This window comes from Daphnia pulicaria, chromosome 8, assembly GCF_021234035.1.
Source record: "Daphnia pulicaria isolate SC F1-1A chromosome 8, SC_F0-13Bv2, whole genome shotgun sequence".
NCBI classification, from domain to species: Eukaryota; Metazoa; Arthropoda; class Branchiopoda; order Diplostraca; family Daphniidae; genus Daphnia; species Daphnia pulicaria.
The window spans coordinates 1,813,097-1,833,515 of NC_060920.1; the positions used below are offsets into that span (position 1 = coordinate 1,813,097).

At 38.1% G+C, this 20,419-nt stretch overlaps 1 protein-coding gene and 1 long non-coding RNA gene across 2 annotated transcripts in view; one reads left to right on the forward strand and one right to left on the reverse strand.

The window, feature by feature from the left end:
• LOC124312357 (collagen alpha-1(I) chain-like) overlaps window positions 1-20,419 on the reverse strand; it is a 1,404,094-nt gene that overhangs the window by 1,156,982 nt on the left and 226,693 nt on the right. The gene's annotated exons all lie outside the window — the stretch shown is intronic.
• On the forward strand, window positions 3,044-4,612 carry LOC124312532. Its single transcript, XR_006910522.1, has 3 exons — window positions 3,044-3,153; window positions 3,233-3,323; window positions 4,506-4,612. It is a non-coding gene; the product is annotated as an uncharacterized LOC124312532 (long non-coding RNA).

Here is a 20,419-nt window from a genome sequence, read left to right on the forward strand (position 1 = left end):
TATTACAACCGAAAAGAAGAAATTCTATGGACAAAAATGGAAACCATCATCCAGAATAATTTGGAATTCACTGGCACTTTTTTCATTCGTTTCGACAGTCAAGCTGATGCCAAAGCGGCAAAAATTGCAATCCAAAAAATATCAAACGCGATTGTTCTGGAAACGCGGAATAGTGCTGCTGGAAGAAAAAGATCAAGACTTCCGGCAGTCTCAGTGGAACATGCGACACGCTCCGCCCGGCTCCGACATCGACTGGATCCATTTGAAAAAGCCGCGACCTGCTTGGAAGACGTGGGCGCTCTTGCCTTGACCTATACGATTTATAAACTTCTGATGTCCGCTCCACCCCGTAAAGGATAGGCGCCAGCAACCATGGTTGCCATTGAATGCCTGTTACGATGTTGCCGATTGTCCTCAGAGCTGAAGAGGTGACAAATTCGTCATTGTTTTCCAACAAAAAGACGAGCCGAGGGACGACTCCGGCGTCAACAACTTCTTGGACGACATCGTTCGTTACGGTGAGGTAACACAGAGTCATGCAAGCGTTAGCGAGGCGGTGTCCTCCTGCAGAAGGAACTCACAAGTCCCACAGGCAACAGGTAACGTTTCTCTCTCTGAATTTTAAATTTTGCACTTGTCAAGGAAATTTTTTTCTCTTCGTTGTTTTGTTCCATGTCTCAATATTTCTCTTGCATTGACACTTTACACAGATGGAGTTTAAAAATACTCTCAAAATGCCAACTGAAGTGAAGAATCTTATGGCTGCAGCCAACATGCGCATGGAGGACATAGTTAGTGGTATATGTGCGGTAGTTTTTTTTCGATGTAGCCTTTTTTCTTACATGAATATTAATCATGTAGGTCTTATACACAAGAACGACAATGAGACTCTCAGCAACGCTTGTGAGGCCACATTATTGCGCTGCGTCACTTCTACTTTGTCCAAGATGTGCAACATGCAAACTGAAATAAATTACCCAAAGTAATGTTGCTGATAACCCAAGCTGTTTCCTTTTGGCGTTTGAAGTCGTCTTGGCTCAGAACGTCCTCCAAAGGAAGAATAACGTTGCTGGTTATGAGAGCTTGAGTCTGAGCGGCATTGCAGTCAGCAATCCGGGATGCGAATTTGGTCGCCTTATAGAAGGTTGGCCAATCCATCGATGGATTCGTCCGAACCGTTGGCTCCACTTGTACGGAGAAGGTGATGCGGATCAGGGATCCATTTTTTGGAAGCAATTCGTCCTGCCGACCGTCGTGTCGTTTTTCACCACCAAACTGACTGACTGGGTGACGGGACAAGATCAGCACAGGCGCCATTTAACTGCCACCCAATCGTGCCTGTCCAGTTTAAGATCGATTTGCTACTTGAACATCATCGTCTACTTGATTCGAATGTTGGCCATGAAGCCACTCACACAAAATTTGATTCGTTTCCCTCAAAAACGAATTGACACGCCATCGTGATTAAATCGACTACACCCATAGAGACGAGCAGTCTGGTCTCAACGGTAGACTCCGACCCTGCAGTGGGAGTTCGTGCCAGTTTTCCAGCATTCTGATGGGCTCTCTCATCATACAGTGTTGCCAAAAACATATAAAAAAACGCATACAAAATAGATATTCTCACTTGGCAACGTTGCCTCGTGTGAGGATTCAGTGTGACTCGACATCGCAAGAGTGCCCCTCCGTATCCCCCACTCCCACTGGCACTCTACGCAGCCACTTGCATCGGCAAAGTTAGCGGTTTTAAATAAATAATAAATGGTTAGATACGGGGTTTGAACCCTCTATTCTTAGCAATGGTAGAAGGGCTCGCTAATCATTGTGCAATTGACTCAACTCACAAAATGAGCTTGAGTTTGATCAAAATCATCGTTGTGATCAAACAAACGTTTTATTTTTTGGTCATCTAGCGGTAAAAAAACTGCTGAGAATCGTCGAGAGTTGATGACTCATATTTGGGGGAAATCTACTTTTATAAGTAGATGGTGTAGAACGGGGTATTTTGATTATAGAATTAAGTATGATCAACTTTTTTAGTTTGATTACACTTAAAATGTTCTTCAAATGATTTGATCGATCGATAATTTTTTTAGTTTGATTTTGATTTCAATAATAAATTGAGTTGGATCACGGCGACACTGAGTTGGGTCTCCGGTCTCCCCTATATCAGATGTACAGAATTTACATGAATCTATTTTCATAACTTAATTTGTCCAGCATTTTAAATCTCTATTTTAAAAAGATCATTTTATTTTGATTTTTATAACATTATATATTTATGCTCAGATGTCATTGTGCAGTGTTCATTTATGTTTGTTATGTGTACGTTTGAAGGTTTTTTCGAGAAATAGGGCCAACCTAATAATGTTATGGGTTGCGTTCTTGGTGCATGCTGAGCCGAGAGGGCTGTTATGAGGCAGTGTTAACACTGACTACCCCGTCACGTCTTCAGTAATCAATATTAATATAAAAAATATATAAAAGCTATTAAAGTCGAGTCTATTTTTTCCGTAGAAAGAAAACAATTATAAATAAGTAAATCCAATGTCTGGGTTTACTAAAGACATCCAAAAAAGGATGTCTTAAAAAATGGCATCCATCATAAACACAAAAATCTGCTATTTCTTTCTTCGTTCTTTAAACCATTTCTTCAACAACATTCAACACCTTACTTAAACTAATTCTTCTGTGGCTAACTTGTTAATAACATGGCATGGGGCCGTCCATAAATGACGTCAAACATTTTTTTTACCATTTTAGACCCCCTCCCCCTCGTCACTATTCGTCACAAATGTCTGACCCCCCTTGAAAATGACGTGAAAATGAAAATGACAACAGCTGCCCCCCCCCTAAAAAATTTGAAAAAAGAGCTACACTTAAGTTCAAATTTCTTTGTTTTGATACAAAGAATCTTGAACTTAATTTTAGTTGAAGACCAGACCACAGAAAATATACAGCTTGTATAAAAAAGACGGACGCGGACTAGTTGCCTCTCAGTTTGGAACTGGCAGTAGCAGCGCCGTCAACAATAATAACAACAACGGAAGCGCCAACAACCACTACCAGCAGCAGTCCAAGCAGCAGCAGTTCACCAGCTACAATCACTCGTGCTGCTCATCCTCCGGTTATCCGGACGTCGGTCGCGTACAGGTATTTTTGCAACCAAGAAAAAAAATTCTTTCAATTCAATTATATTTTACTTATTCTGTTAATCATTCGATCGACACAGGTAACGGCCAAAATTTTGTTCGGCTCCGTGGCGGCCATTCAGTCAGTTAACGCCGAGAAATGTCGCAAAAAATAGCCGCGTCTTCCCAAAGGTAAAGATTGATTTTGATTTCTCTTCATCTAATTGGAATTTTGATTGTATACGTATAATGCACGTGTATATACGGTCATATACGATAATTATACTTGAATCCCTCCGGCGGAAGGGGGTTTGAGAAATTGTCGGTAGAAAAATAAGTTGCGCAATGTGCTCCCATTTCCACCCTCGATTCTTCTTCTTCTGTTAAAAAAGGAAATTGTAAATAGTTTTTGTTTTTAGAATCAGATATAAAGTTGCCTTTCGGTCGATTATACGGTAGAACCGGTTCTAATAAGTTCTAATTTCCGGCCTTGGCATTGACAAGTTGTTTGGCTGGACCACTTAATAGTCATTGGCAGTCAATAATCGGACATCACGCGGGCCACATCACCAATTTCTTTCCGGCGTGATGAACAACCGAGGCGAATTTGGGGGGGGGGGGGGGGGGGAATAAGAAAAAAAAATATGTAAGGAGAGTTTGGGATGGCATATAGAATTAGAGAGAAAGTAGGTTAGGTTTGTTGACTTGATGTACCCGGCCGCGAGATGCGCGGTCTTTTGCGCTGCCTTTTCCTGTTTGGTTTATCTCTGCCGGGCCGGGCCGGGCCGGTCTTGTTAGTGTGTCAAATTAACCCACATCCTGCTTGTATAGGACACACACACACACACCACCCGTACAGATCGCTAATTTATAGACGTACTTATTTATATCTACCACACACGCTCGACTGGGTTTTGCCACGTCATTCGAAATGGGTGTGTGTAAATATACACTTAAGGATCAAAGATCCAGAGTTTTCTTTTTTTCTCTCTCGATTACCTTTATATCCATAGGAACTGAGTAACATAATTTGGTTTCATTTCGGGTTATATCTTTTGTGCTCTTTTGCAATCACGAAGAAGATATAGCCCTGCGCGATTTCCGTGCGTCCTACTTCACAGTTCAAAGACTTGTCAATTTACGGTCCCTATTGTGTCTTCTTCTTCTTCTTCTTTCTTCGTTTCACAGACCAAGGACAAAATCAAATTGTATATAGTGCACGTTGGCCTCAATTGGCCGCTCTAATTCTCCCCCCTTGTCGGCCGTAAATTCTTGTTACCGGGCATAGCACCGCACAGCCATCGATATAATTGATTGTATATATAGAATGAAATATCGATGATGGACATTGTTTTTTCTTATTTTTATTAATAGCAGGACGACGTCGTACTTTCTCCCTTGTCTCCCAATGTCGACCAGGCTATGTCTGGTGGTTGGTCTCGCCGGCTTGTGGCCACTTTTTCGGCTGCTGCTGGACGCTGGCCGACGCTTCCGAATTTCCACCCTTTTCACCCTTTTCGTCTTTCACCTTTCGGCCTTAAGGGCAAAAGAGGCAGCACGAAAAAGGGTGAAAAGGGGGAAAAAGAGCAAAATTCATCACATTTTAAGGACCGCCCAACAAATATGGCGTGTGGTCCGTTTTAAAATGGGGGGGAGCTAATCTCAACTTTGAAGTGAGATTAGGGGGGGGGAATTATTATTTAAAAATTAAAGAAAAATTTCATGAGAATCAGCTTGAAAAACTGATTCTAATCATATATTTTTAAAACGAATCCCTTATTCATGCACCAACCCTATTACTGGGAATTCGGCTGCTAATGATGAAGGGAGGGCATTAGCCGCTAGATGGCGCCCTGAAAAGTGTCACGGTGGCATTCCCTATCATGTTTCCCATCTCCTTAGCTCTGGGGCTAGCTGCCTTTCTTTTGCCTCCTTACTGGCAACCCTTTCTTTTTCAGCATCTAATTCATCTAAAGTGCTCTGCTTTAGAACGTGACTGTTCAGTGGAACTTCACCTGCAAGGAAAATATACAGTAAATTTTACTCAGGAACGAGTGGGCAGGAGTGGGTGTGACTGAAAAACAGATTGATTATATCGAAAATGGAAGTATGAAGAGAAATCAAAGTCTAGTTTAGGGGAGTTAATTTGAAAGGTGCTTTAGGTATGAAATGAATCTCACTAAGTCCTAGCCTTAGCTTTAGCTGAGAACTATTGAAATATTCAATATAGAGACCGAGATGTTTATTTAGCCGACTAGAAAGTAGAAACCATATCAAGCACCATTTTGGGTGATGCGAATTTTGCATGAAAATTTAGCCTGACATGAAACGATGTCAGAAGAGAGTAAGAGACGGTTACTTTTGTGTGATGTGACCATGGCCTTCTTACGCAATAAGTTGCTGTTCAATTCTTTTTGAGCTTGTGTTTGCTTGTTACTTGCATAGCCTTCTTCAGTAGTCTTCTTTCTCCTAAAAATTAACATAAAAATTGTTAATTTTTTTTTAAATTATTATGTTTAAAATTGACATAATTCCTTAATGCTGAATTCAAAACATGCCAGTTGTACTGTTCGTCATCCACGTCTCGTATGGAACTAACCGTACAGTTTGGGAAACTGGGAGTTTCACTGTATCTTCCCGGATAGGATCCGGGATATCATACCTAGAACTCCATTCAGCAAGTTGTTCATGATCCGAAGGGGTGATGACGATGTTGAAGAATACCCTAACTGAAACGCCATTGGACTGCGGTAGATCGATCGGTGAAACTGTCAGTTGTGTTGGAGCGTAGGGGAAAGATCCATTGGCGTTGAACTGGCGACAACAAAACGAGTTTCCGTGCGTGAACTCAGTACAATTGCGCTAGGCCTAGTATATGCTTCACGAGGAGATCGCTGTTGTTGGGTTGGCTCTTGCTCTGGACGAACCCTTTTGGCCGAAGGCTCAGTTAGCTGTGCGTCAACTTTCTTTTTTGTTTTCCGTTTGCGGCCAACAACACAAACCTGTGTTGCCACAAAGCAAACGTGACACTTGAAGTCAAATACTTCATTGTTTTTTTTCATCTGAACGTATTCGGCAGGAGTTAGCCTCGAAGGCAAACAAGAACGATGGACCAACCTGTTGCAATCGCAACAAGAAAATGTGAATCCTTTAATTTTCTTCCAATAAGTGACCTTCATCGTGTTTCCGTTCAGTACTGGAATACTCCTTTTTAAAAGTCAAAGCCATCATGTTGGGTGACTTGTGTCTTTTCTCTTTTCTTTCTTCTTTTCTTTTCTTCCCTTCTCTTTCTTTCCTTCTTCTTTCTTTTGTCCGTTTTCTTTCTTCTTTTTCTTCAACTGGCAAGTTGGATAACCTGCATCGTTTCCCTCGGCTCATTTCATAGACTTGCATTTGTGGAGTTGGATAGCTAGTAAAAACAAAGCTTTCTGGTATTTTTCGGAAGATTTCTGGTAGGCTTGTTCGTGACACTTGAAGTCAAATACTTCATTGTTTTTTTTTTCATCCGAACGTATTCGGCAGGAGTTAGCCTCGAAGGCAAACAAGAACGATTGACCAACCTGTTGCAATCACAACAAGCAACAGGTTTGGGATTTCTGGCAGAAGCAAATTCTTTTTTGCACTTAGAGCAAAACCAAGATACGGCGGACATGACTTAATAGAAGAAAACTTGCGAAAATTTTGAATGAAGTGCACTTAACAGTGTTTTAAGACAAACTGACTGTGGCGGGTAATAAGTTGCTAAGTTGTCAGACTTTGACACGTGAACATCTTGCACGAGCCTTGAACATCTTGCACGACCCTTGAACATCTCGCATTTTCCTGAACATCTCGCACGAGCAAAAAATTATGCATTTTTTTATTCATAGCCTGTGTATTCATTCATTCTTTCATGCATCACATTCAAAATAATTTTTTTACTGGCCTGAAAGTCCCCTGGCACTGGCATGAATGTCTCCCGTTCAGGCCAGTGGCCTGGGACTGGTCTGAATGTCGCTGGCCTGAACGTCACTGGCCTGAACGTTACACATCCACCAATAGGTCAAAAACAGAAGACGAGTAAGCTAATATGCATGGACATTTGAAATCCCATCAATTTATTTTACATTTACTTTCAAAGTTACTTCGATGAAGATGATGAAGAACCCTCTTCAAATGAACGCTCTATACACGATTAAACTAAAACCACTGAACATAATTCAAGAATTCCTCTACAGCCTCAACGATATCTACATCGAATCCATGTAATTGAATTTCAAGCCTGCCTTGCTCCTTTACGGCTTTACTTAACTTAACTTACAGCTAATCCTTGCGATGCCTGTAATGGGTGTAACAAAGTTCATGACATCATCCGTACTATTTTTTTATAATGTCGTTCAGCTCATTGTAACTGTTTTGAGGCCTAAATTCATTGCAAACCGATACATTGCCTATGTAATAAAAATGGGGAATTAGATGTAAATTTCCAGATCATAATAATTATTTTTCTATAAAATTTCACCAGGATTTGATGAAATTACACCCACGGGCCCTGCCGTATGGAAATGTTAAGTCCACTGCCGAGGAGTTGCATCCGTCGGGAAAAAGCCGAGAAAACGGAAAAATTATAAAATTAAGAAATTTAAGGACTTTTGCAGTCCCACAAAAGTAAGGAAATCGGGAAAAATGGGGAGCAAGAAAATAATAAGAAAAATATAGGAATATTTGACTTTTTTGCCGCAATATTTCCCAATTCTGTAAGGAATTTTTGGGAGTGCGACATGACACCTCCCTACTCTATCCCTCAGCTCTCCCCGGATAGTAGCCACCCCGAGATGGCCCCCCAGATATAAGTCCCCCCTTGATTGTATCCCCCCCATGAAATCTGGAGGGTGGTTTACTTGTACTTGCAGTAGCCCCCCCCCCATAGTTCGTTCACCCAAAGGGGGGGGGGGGGGGTAAAGGCCACTATCGGAGCGGTAAAGGACACTAGCCCTCCCCCCCCACAAAAAAAATATCAAAAAATGCTCACATGCCGGGTTGTTTGTTTGTTTTATTTATTGAAGGAATGCCGACGATTGTTATGATGGTGGCCGCCTTCTTGCTGACGTGAAACCCTTCACATCTTGATACTGGCCCTGCTAGAAATGATCCGCTATCTTGGCGGATTGAGGAACTGGACGCCTCCATTGGCTTTGGCGTCTTCGCCATGTGGCTCATGTTCGCCGAAAGTGTCACGAACCCAATCCTCTACGGCACATTTAACGTTGATTAATAAGACTCTTTCTTATTTGTTTATGTCCCCCTTCTCCGTCAAATAAGAAAAATAGTCAATCTAGAAGCTTTTGACGTTCTCTCGTGCTCTGACGTGCTCTAGTCCACTACACCCCACATCCCCTAGAAGAATCCAACACGCTTCAAATTTCTACCTGGGGAGAAAGCTTCACTAATTTTTAATAAGACATTTTATACTTCTTTAGTGTTGATTCTGCATTTGGTTTTTGTCTCTCCCATCATGGAAGAATTAACTCCAACATTCAATATTAAGGATGGAAGACAAGGCATTTACACATATCAGCAAAAACAATCTTGTCAACAACAAGGGAACAGCTGCAGCCTTCAGAGGACCAAAGTAGTAGACAATTGTGGAAAGACTATTTCTACTGACATTGACAATTGGTGTTCTGTCCTATTAATGCTGCATTCCACTCATTTACTATTAGTTTACGAAATTGTGCGAAAAATAGTTTAGCCATGAACGCCTATGATTTAAACGAAAATGTAGTATGGCAGGGAAATTACACGAAATAAAGCAAAAGCAAAATTCGGCTGTTCTCTTTTCTTTTCGTTCGTGGTTGGAGAAATTCATACTTTTTTTTCTTTTAAACACCTTTTTTCAGTTATTCCCTCTTGGCTTTCGAGAGGATCATGGGAGGTGTTATGAAGACTGGTTTTTGGTTGGTTTTTAGGATAATTAGTGGATTTCGTGGGATTTTTCAATTTTATGAATGAACCATCCAGCCTTTGTTTTCTTTATTTCCAGATCTAATGGAAAATTTCCCCCTATAAGTTGTCACCTTACACAAACCGAAAGCTGCGATCGTTAGCTTAATGGGTTCTTTTTTTAGAAATGAGAACGTTCGAAGGTTTTATGTCACGGTGGACAAAGTTCTGACTTTGAATGTAATGTAAACATTATTGGCAATCTGTAACAGTCCTTCAAAATCAATTTGTATTGCTCCTTTATATTTGTCTTGGCAACAGTCATTGAGTTTACCCGGCGGCCAATTCAAGGACGTATAATATCTGTTTTAAACAAAGCCATTAACAAAAAAATTTTTAAAATTGAAAACTAAACTGTATTTCTAGCAATCAGACCTACCTTAAATCATCTTCTTCTTTAACGTCGAAAAGTTCGATAAAGATAGGATAATTTAAGCGATAATAATCGCACAATAATTTCTGCGCAAGGTGCAAGTTGCAAGGTTTAAAACATTTTATTATTTATGTTGTTTGTGTGGATCACATTGAGACTGCTGTTAGCTAGTTTTATCTATTGTTGGAACACACCAAGGATACCGTAGATATTCACGGCTTTCGTATGGTGATCTTGTTTAACAAGAAAAATCGTGGACTAGGATATAATTTAAATTTTATTAACAAAAAATCGTGGACTAGGATCAAGTTTTTTAAGAGATATTTGCCTAAGACGAAATAAAAAAAAAGCCGAAAATCATTTGGCGATAATGACGACTTCCATTTTCAACTAACGCTTCACTAGTCTGGCTATTTTCCTTTTGGTTACTGATGTTTGTTATTACCAAAGGCTTCTATTTAAAATACAAAATAAGACGACCTCGTGGGTTTGCATTTAATAACGTAAGAACTGCACCCCTCTCAACCTTTGAATTTCAGGAACGACATTATGAGTGGGACAATATTTTGGCTAGTCCATGGTAGAAGAATGCGGTAAAAACCGGCGGATCCCGTAGATTTCCAGCGGGACTTGTTCAACTGTAAATTTGTTGTGCCTGGCAATTATTGTGCCTTAACAAAACACATTAGTAAAATCCATGTAATTAACACGTTGAACCGTAGCACTAGCATTGTGGAGTGTACTCAAAATGGTTGTACCAACAAGTTATCGCCATCATCTCAAGTGGTGTGACAAAAAGTATAGAAGACCAAAGTAACCAACAAAGGATTGCAATTCAACCAACCAATCTTCCTCACCAAAAACTGGATACCATTGCGGAAAATTTTAGTAAGTCATGATTATGCCCCAGATGATATTGATGAGGAAATGAGAACAGAAATAAGATTTTGCATTACCCGTGCCTTTGTTCATTCCACGTTAAATAAGATGACAACAGAAGCAAGTTTTAGGAAGGAATTTCTGTTTCGAAACGAAAGCCCCCCAGACAACTCTGATTCCCTTCATTAATTCAACACAAACAGAAACAAACCAGTTATAATCGTGAAATGTTTGGAATTTTGCAACAAGAAGAGATTTTTCTTGGAAACCGTTGATTATGGCGAAGAAGAAAAATTGTAAAAGTCTATGTTAATTTATTCTAAGAACTTTCCAATTCTTGCCACTTTAAGAAAAATTTACGGCCCTTTTTTAAAACCAAAACATTCGAAACATGTTTTTTTTGTGAAAAAGAGCCCGAGGAAAGAAAAGGAAGAAAAGGAAAGTATGAAAAAAGGGGAGAGCCATACTTTCCTCTTCTCCCCTTTCTTCCCTCGGGCCAATTTTCTGAAGAATCGGTCGCGAAAATGTAAAAGTGATCTGGAGACACAAATTGCTTCACATACTAACCAAGATACGTAGCAATTAACTGACAAAAAAAAAATAACAAATAAATAACACACTGATTCACAAAATCCACTTTGTATTGGAAAACACTTTCAGCCAATACAGACAACCAAAACAACCAACAACAATGGCGGACTTCGAAACAATTGACTCGCGAAACTGCGAGGTGAATATAATTAATTCGAAACAATAATGTTGTTTTTGGGCTGCAAACTCACACCGCTAGATGGATCTGTCACTACCCACCGGCCTAGAATCTTGTGAAAGTTCCTCACTTGTGGTTGCTGTTTAGCCAACCCCTCTTTCTCTCTCTCTGCCTGTCAATTGGTAACGACGCCATAGTCACTTGTCCAGCTAAAACTTTTGTTTTTCTTTTTTTTTCAAAATAATTATTTGTAAACTGCAAACACCCATATTGTGCTTTATTCGATTCTAGTGATTTTTCTTAATGTAAAAATGTGTAACTTATGTATGTTCCACAGATTGGGACTTTGTACCCTGTATTAGTTAATAAAGATGCATCATGTTACTCGAATTACCTTGTATATTCTCAACAAATAATCATAGTAAACTAATACAACCATCAATAAAACGTTGCAAAAACAAGTGATCGGAAAATTTATAGAATAACACGCATGACGCCAGGGTCCAATCCCGTCCGGCTCTTCTGCATTCTTGATAATGTGCGCTGATTGAGCTATAGGCATAGTAAGATGAAAAATGATGTTTTTTTTTGCAGAGGAAGCTGCCGCTCGTCCCATTTTTAATTTGCTTCCACAATCAGTCGGTGCACCTCTGGAAGCACTGAGTGAAGGTGCAATCAAATATCACATAAATGTTATACAGGATTTGTTTTTTTTCTTATAAAATTTGTAAGAACATCGCTAATATAGTTTAATGTGCATTAATACCGAAAAAAATTGCAAGAAATTTTTGTCCTGCTGTTTTGATTATTTGCTATTTTCATCATGTTTTACCTGATCCACGCTCAAGTATGAGATTCTAATTAAAAGTCGAAACGTTGCTTATGACAGAAATCAGGACGTAAAATCTAGTCAAATTTTTTATGTTACTTACTTTTATTTACTTTTTTTATTAGAGATTTCGTAGAAAAAAATTAAACCTTTTCCTATTATCAGGAGAGATGCTACTTTTTTATACAATTCTTATTTGGATTTCTTTGCCAACCACTTTTTAAAGACATTTTCCACTTCTGTACTTTCCATGGAAAAACAAAAAGGTGATGGTTTTGGGATAAATAACAAATTTGACTTCTTATATGTAATTAAATTAAATGAAACTTACCTATTATCACATCACATAAGTCAATATCTGGAAGAAACCGCAGTATCAGGTAGTATTCAGCATCATTTTCAAAATGTTGGCTTTACTCAGATCAAACGGCCGATAAAAATTTTCAATGAACTCCTTTTTCTAGAATTTCAAAATTAAGTCAATCAAAATATTCTATGAGCATTGATACTAAAAATTCAATTAACAAAATAGGGGAGAGCGGGGTGAAATGGAACATTCTTTTGTCTGACGTATTCCTTATGATTTCAGACAAAAAAAATAAATTTTAATATTTTTGTTTGTTCTGTTTTATAAAGCTTCATCTTGGCTACCCACTCACTGATTTTTTTAATTTTAATATTTAAAAATAAACGAGAAATAAAAGAAATTATAACTAAGCTTTTTTTCAATCGACCTGCAATCGAACCAAAAAAGAAGTTAAATAGAAAAAGGTTAAATGGTCAAATAGAACAGACCCCTGGGTAAAATGGAACATAATTTTCCTCAGCAGCGGATAAATAAAATTTTTTGGATAAGCAATAGGAAAATAGGTAATTCATTTATCTTCAAGAATATTACCATGTTTGCGACAAACAAGTTAATTACGCTCGAGTAATTATTATTTGAAAGTGGGACTTTTTTTCTTCAATTTTTCTTACAAAACACCTCCTAAACCTACTGTCCCAATCAACCCCCTGTTTCATTTTGCCTTGGTCTCCCTTACTCTATATTTTTTCGATTAGCTGCATCCAGTAGACTTTCCAAGTTAGCTACTGCACTTCTGAAATAGTCTTTAATGGTAAATCACAATAAGCTTGTTCAATATTAGTAGCTATAGTCTCTACAAATCAAATTAAACTCAGAGTGTTTACGATGAATAATTAGTCAGCTCTAGCCTTTGAATAAAATAAATAGTTTTCTGGCTTCCGACCAGATTTCATAAAAAATTTCTTGACTCTGACATTCTTGACTTTAGCATTTTTATCTCTTTCAAGTTGATGAGTTTGTACTCAAGCGTGCACAAGTTTATTTCAAGGCGTCGGAAAAATTCAAAATTCTTTAAAATTCTTTTCCGACGTCACCTCCGCTACTTCTGCGGTAGTCTGGATGCAGGTTCACTTTATGTTTTTCATTAACATTGCTTGATGTGGTACCTTTTCTTCGTGATATTCCTCCTACTATTGTCTCTGGTTGTTTTGGGAACTTTGCCTTTAAAAAACTGGCTACATAAACACTCTATAAACAGCGTTTACGACGACTCTAAAAGTAAAATCCGAGGTTAAAGACATTAAAAGTTCAAACATTTTGAGTTCCTGTTTGTTTTATAGAACTGATTCTGAAATGTTTGCTTTTATTATGACTTAAGTAGACATGGGACAAAGTAGCATACCCGTACCACGCTAAAAGAAGTTTTTTCTGTAAATAGTTTGAGGAATTCTTATTACTAACTAAAATATTTAATTGTAATTGAAAATAACATTTTTTTTTTTTAATTTTAAAATAATTTGGCTTTTGGAAACTGGGGTCGTTCTGGATGTTTTTTTTTCTCAATCAGATTTATACATGATACATCATTTATGATGGAAATTTCCGCTTTGCAATTTAAGCTTGTAACTCTAAATATATTTTTTTGAAAACATTTTTAAAAGTCTGTATTTTCATTTATAAGAAATACTGTGTGTAATTGTATGTAAAAGCTGTATGTAAAGAATCTAAATATATTTAAGAAATTCGCAGACAAGAAATTTGTACTTTTTACGATAGCTTGTTATTTACATTGGCCCACATCTATAAGCCACTGTAAAACATGGCCGCAGACATTCAGGATAATAATTTCAGAACAACTATAGAAAGTTCGAAGCATAAATCTGTACTATTGAATTCGTGTGTGGTTTGCGTATAACAGCCTTATCGGCGTTCGTTTTTTTGCCAGAATAAGTCCTAAGAATAATTCCTAAGTCGTAAGAATCCGTAATGGCGTGTGCAACTGAAGTACGTCGGATACCACTAGCAATAGGTTGTTCAATAGAAGGAAATTGAAGAGATTTGCCAACCGGTAGAGCTTCCTTTCTTCCTCTTTCCTTAGCAAAGCAACCACTTGAAACAGGTTATTTGACAGGAGCAAGAACACCGGGATTGCAACGAGGTAGGACTGAATTGACGTAATTTTTTTCTAGTGTGGCTAGTCCCGCTAGCAGGTTGTTCACTCGGAGCATGCCGATTAGAACTACGACAGGTGTTTCTTGATAAATATGACCTTTACTAGAATTGCTTACACTACTGGTAGGTTTTTTAACAGTAGAATGTCTATTACAACTCAGATCAAGCGATTGTCAGGAGACTTAAATAAAAAAAAATTGTCAGCGTGTTCTCAGTTTCAAAGCTCATGGAGCTAATGGCTGCTGTCAAATGATATCTGTTTTAATTTATAAGTCATTATAGCATCTCCCTTGTCAAAATAATGTCTTTAGATGAATGCAGCTGAAAACAACCTTTACTGGTACGATACACATACGTACATATTAGAAACAACTCTTCCATACATACGGGAAATGTAACAAATGTTTCAATCTCGTACATACTTAGTATATACATTTTGGATAGACAAAATATTCGATTTTTTAATACGAAAATTTCATACCAGCAATAGCTACAACAGCCAATTTAAGTAAATCCAACGACTGAGAAGTAGAAATTGTCATGGTAAACAGTGTATTTACCTTACAACAAATCCCCATGATAACGAATATCTATCTTCATGTTATCTGGAAGAAAGATCATCTAACGAACCTGGGTAATAAAAAACCATAGTAGTATACGGAGGCTACCTTCTCGTACAGGTGGTATAAAATTGACATTTTATTAAAAACGGCAACTATAATATTTTGAATGAGTATTCCAGACTGTTCTACTATGGCCACGGAAATCTGATGAGCAATTTTCTCTGCAGTAAAACCTGACCAGGTCTGAAAATAATTCATTGTCCACTTTTTCATAAAATGCTCAGGTTAGTTTTTAGTTTCAGACCTGACCTTGGTTTCTTATTGTTACGGAATAACTTTGAAAAAACTGAGCGTCCAATTTACATTTCTTTCGTAGATTGTAGAAGAATTTTACTTAATTTTTAAGCAGTCAGAAAATCTTGGTTTCTTTGCAGAGTATCATATTGACGATTATGATAATGGCCCTTGAGACTCCAATGTCATTTCCATCGTTGGGGCACCACCATGTGTTTTCTCGCACCTTTCATCTGGTATTTCTAAAGCTCGAAACGTTGTAGAAATTCTTTGATGGCATATTTGGTATGAACTCCAAAATTGTCTCAAACTATCAACTTTAAATCTCAGTTATATAGGCAGCGGAATGGTGCCACGAGAAAAATAGCGACTGAAGACTCACTGGAAGTAATAATCGTAGGGATGATGAGAAGAGCGAAATAAACGCCAAGAACAGGATTTCGACAAAACAATCTTCGAATGACTAAGTTCGAACCAGAGGAAATAAATTTTGCAGACCCTCTTCGAATACGACGGCCCTTTCACGGGAGGGAAAAGAACCACTGAGCTGAGGAGAGGATACCGATAAGTGCTTCCAGGCATTGACGAAGGTGCTTGAGGGAATCTTTCGGTTCGCCTATCCAGACAATGCAAAGCCGTTCGAGATCCATCCCGACGCTTGAGAATATGAGATTGGGTGGCATTGGTCTAGAATTATGCGAGAGGGGTAAGGTCAATCACTTTTGCTTGTCGACTGCTGACACAAACAAAGTAGAAGTTTTACATTTACACATGGGGAGCAGAGGTGTAGGTGGTAACCGAACATCGCGCTTTTTTTGTTGGTTTTAACGTATTCTAGCAAGCTGCAAACCTCAAATCGTTTACAAAAGCGGTGAGTTGAATGAAGAAGTTGACGCGCTGTCTCGGTACCCGGTGACTACCAAGGAAATAAAGGACGTTCTATTCCTGTTTTTTTTTAACCTTGGAAACAAAGAGTCGAAGAACAAGGAAGTGTCAGGAAACCGTGTTAAAATTGCAAAAAAAAATCTTCAGTTGGAAAAGAAAGATGGCTGGGCGCACACAATTTTTTGGTTAACCAACGGGAATACTAGAGTCGTGCCTTGGAGAAAAATGGGCAGTACATCTTTGGATGAGAAGGACCGGAAATTGGATTGCAGAGTGGTACTAATGTGGTCATGGATGGTGCATCATGTGATTAACTATGTGCTGGAATTTAAGTTATGTAAAACCAGAAATAACGCCCCTAAAAACCACAAGGAAGTAATTCGAGTGTAACGACCATTTCAGAAACTGGGTATTGACGTATTGGGCCCGTCCCCTGTGACTACAGGCGGTAAATTCTAAATGGTTTCTACAGTTTATCAGTTGATCATCATCCATACGAAGACTTTCTAAATAAAAACCCAGTGTATGGCAATTGTAGAAATCCGAGGATATATTCATGGCTTGTTCAAACAACAAGGGATAGATATAGAAATGCTAAGAGAACTCGGCATGTCTGACACCACTTCCTACGCTTTTTGTTGTGATGTCGTTCACAATGTGAAGAAATAAAAAGAGGTATGTTACTACCCACGATTAAGAAATTCATCAGAACCTAACCTAACCTATTTTAGGCATCAGAACGGGTGTTAAAGGACCCTGGATGAGACGGCCATTTCGGTCCAACAAAACTGAGTTTTGAGAAAAATATACCGACAAAGTCTTCTCGTTCCGTTGCTTAAGGCCGAATTTAAAACAAGAATAGACGTTATCAGTTCAGCTGTGGAACACAATTTATTGTACTGTTGGAAGAAGAGAAAAACGCAGACGTCATCTCATTTTCGCCACCATCAAACAACTGCAAATTTTGAAATCTTGCCATCGTTGGTATGTAAATGGTACTTTTAAACTTGTAGGGAAGCCCTATTTCCAGGTTTGGTCCTTTCACGGCTTCATCTCTAAGGGTAGTTTAATGAAACAAGTAATAACAACTTAAATTCAAATTAGGCTTCTCTAGTCTCTATTAGCTATTGTTTCTGCCCACAACGCAATTACTTTTCCATTTTCACGTGTTGAGGGCACTGGATCGTCACCTAAAGAGCTTAGGTTATCTCCCTGTTTCCAGCAGGAAATATATGAAGTTTTCTGTGAAGCTTTATATACTGACTCCCTCGACATTTTTATTCAGTGTCAGGAATATCTGTGAGTTTTAAGTAAAAAGTATTTAACCTAAATGTTTACACTTTCTAATATTACATTTTCTACAGAGGATGGGAATCGAGGCAACTACTTTGATACATTCTGGTTCAGTGACAAGGGGGGGGGAGGACTTGGCCAATCAAGGACAGAAGAGGACTGTGCACATTGGATAAAAACACCACCAATCGCATTGAAGGGTACAGAAATTCCATTTTGTAAATTTTCAAATTAGCAATATCTTTTATCAACGGATACCACTTTACAATTTAAAAAAGTGCTCAACAAGATTGGAAAAAAAATTACGTGGTGATTGAGGCTTTGACGGTAGTGGTCACGCGTAGGCAGGACATGGACGAAAAGGCTCTAAAGGCTGAAATTAGATTCCCAACGACTAACCTAACTCCTCTGCTGCAACTACTACGCGAAAACATAAAAACTAGTGGGTTCAATTAGGTCCTTAAGCAGTCCGAGAAACCAACAACGTCTTAAAGCCACATACTGGTATTTTATTTAGTAACGTTATAAGATATAAAATACATGTGATTGTTTGTGCGATTTGTTCAAATGTTTAGATGGGAACGTCAACACGATACATAATTACTTCAAAGTCTGGTGCCTTTGCGGTATCAGGCGACTAAATTACCTGTACATGCTGCTTTGCAACTAACTACCGCCTTCAATGTTCTCATTCCTTCTACGCTGTGTCCAAAACAGGAGGATCTATACCCCGCTATCGTAGATGCGAAATAGTCAACACCGTTCCAGAAGTGCAGCTGCTACAGGAGGAGAACCTGTCATCACTAACGCAGCTATTCAGACAAAAAAACAGTGCTCGCACTGCGCTTGCGGAGCTAAACTCTGTGTTAGCATCTCTAAGAACTACTGCCCAGGGATTTCCTCTACCTGTTATGCTTGGTTGTGTGAACATGTTACGTAATGTTAACAGTAGATGAAAATCCGATGAACCAGCAGTATTAGTAGAAGGTAACATCATATTCCAATTGTATTCTAATTCTGCCATGTTAACTGAACATTTTCATGGAAAAAAGGCATAGTTGAACTGAAATGAAGTTTGTTGAAGATTGGATTACTAGTTTTCTAAATAAATATGTGTATCCCTATGTTGAAAATATCGACAGTTCTCAACTGGAGTTTAACGGAGGAGAGAGTTCATATCATCTGATCCCATCATCTGATCTTTATATCAATGATCCCGTCGAAATTACCGAACCTACAGAACAACCCACTTGTACTAACTTTACCACGAGCTGATCCTGCTGCAGCATTTCAAAGGCAACTGGAAGATTGCACACTTCCCATTGCCATACGTAGAGCTGGAAGACCAAGGATAAAGAAGGCACTCAACCAAGTTCTTTTCTCAAATCATTTTCAGAAAAGACATTTGAAGAACAAAGCTCTAGTAAGTAGTATGGAAGGAAGTAGAAAAGTTAAAAAGCTATACTGAAATGTATTTTCTGTAGTGATCATAACATGGGTTGCAGGCGGTCAAATTGCAAAAAGCATTATTTTAAGCAAAAACAAGAAGGTGACTTGAAAAATGAATGGGTCTACAGAAGAAGGCGAATTGATTCGGGAACATTTGGCAGAAGCCCAGATATCCACACAAAATTTATTTGCGCAAGTTTCCTCATGAAGAGAAATTTTGAACATATTAGACTGGAAGTATGCAAGCTACTGTAAAGATTCTTCAATTGCCTACAAGCTTCTTTGTTGCATTCTCCATAACTCAACTAAATTCAAAGGGGTAAGTAATATTTATTCATGTCAGCTCTTTTTTTAATATCTTCAATAATCCTACAGGAAAGCCCCATAACTGACGGGCAGTCGGATTTGGTGAAATCAATGATGATTCTCATCCAAAAGTCCATCAAACGATTGAAGTACACCAAGGAGAGGAGGAGGAGAAATACAGCAAAAATCGTGAAATCCCCCATAAGAAAGCCAATAAAACCAAACGAGGGAAGAGAAGTAAGCCAAGGGTAGTCAACAGGAACAGTATTGATCAAATCATTGAGGATGTAATGATGGATGTGCAGAATTGAAATAATTTAGTCCAAAAAACAAATGTAAACTATTATTTCTGCAAATATTTCTTACCTTTTTCAAAAATTTACTTATGTTCAAAGTTTTCCGTACTAGCCAAACTATCTTTACTTATATGTATAGATAACTGCTATAAATTACAATGCAAATGCTTATGTTCAAAGTTTTACGTGCTAATCAAACTATCTTTACTAATAGGTATAGAATCTGCTGTGTGCTGTGTTTGTCTTATAACACATTGAACATTTCTCTTAGTCTCTTTTAGTCAACATTATCAGTTAGATAATGTAAAATTTAAAACCTTGCATTTTATTGCCAGTGGAGTTATGGATGGCATACTCGCTAAAAAATTGTGACCTGCGAATACATCCAAACAAACTTTGTTTATGAAATCATGTAGGCAACGTTTTAAATGAACATTTTTAGCAAAACAATATAAACTTCTTGCAAAATTAGTAGGCTGACTTAAAGATATAAAGTAACTTTAAAATCAGTATTGTAAATGTTTTTTTTATGACTCATCAAAAGTGCAATTGAAAGATATCAGCGTCAAACAAGCTAAAACTTATCAGCCGTGTAAGAAAAGAAAACTTAAAAAGTAAACTTGAAACCATAAAAAATTTAAACCCTATGACTGCTCACGCTTTAAACTATATCATTAAAATATTTGTGTTTTCTGTCAAAACCCACAAAGATCAAAATTAGGAATACTTTTTTTTTATATAATTGTTTGAAGTAATCCAATGTTATAGTAGGCCTACAAGGATGTGATCTTAACTATTTCAGTTCCAACGTAAAAAAACCTGTCCAGATCTGTACCACAAAACGTAAAGAACGTTTTTCAAACTATGTGACGATTTTTCGTTAACAATTTTTTTCGATATTTTTGTTTAACCAAAATTCGTATGTACCCGTTTAGCCGTTCGCCAGAAGTT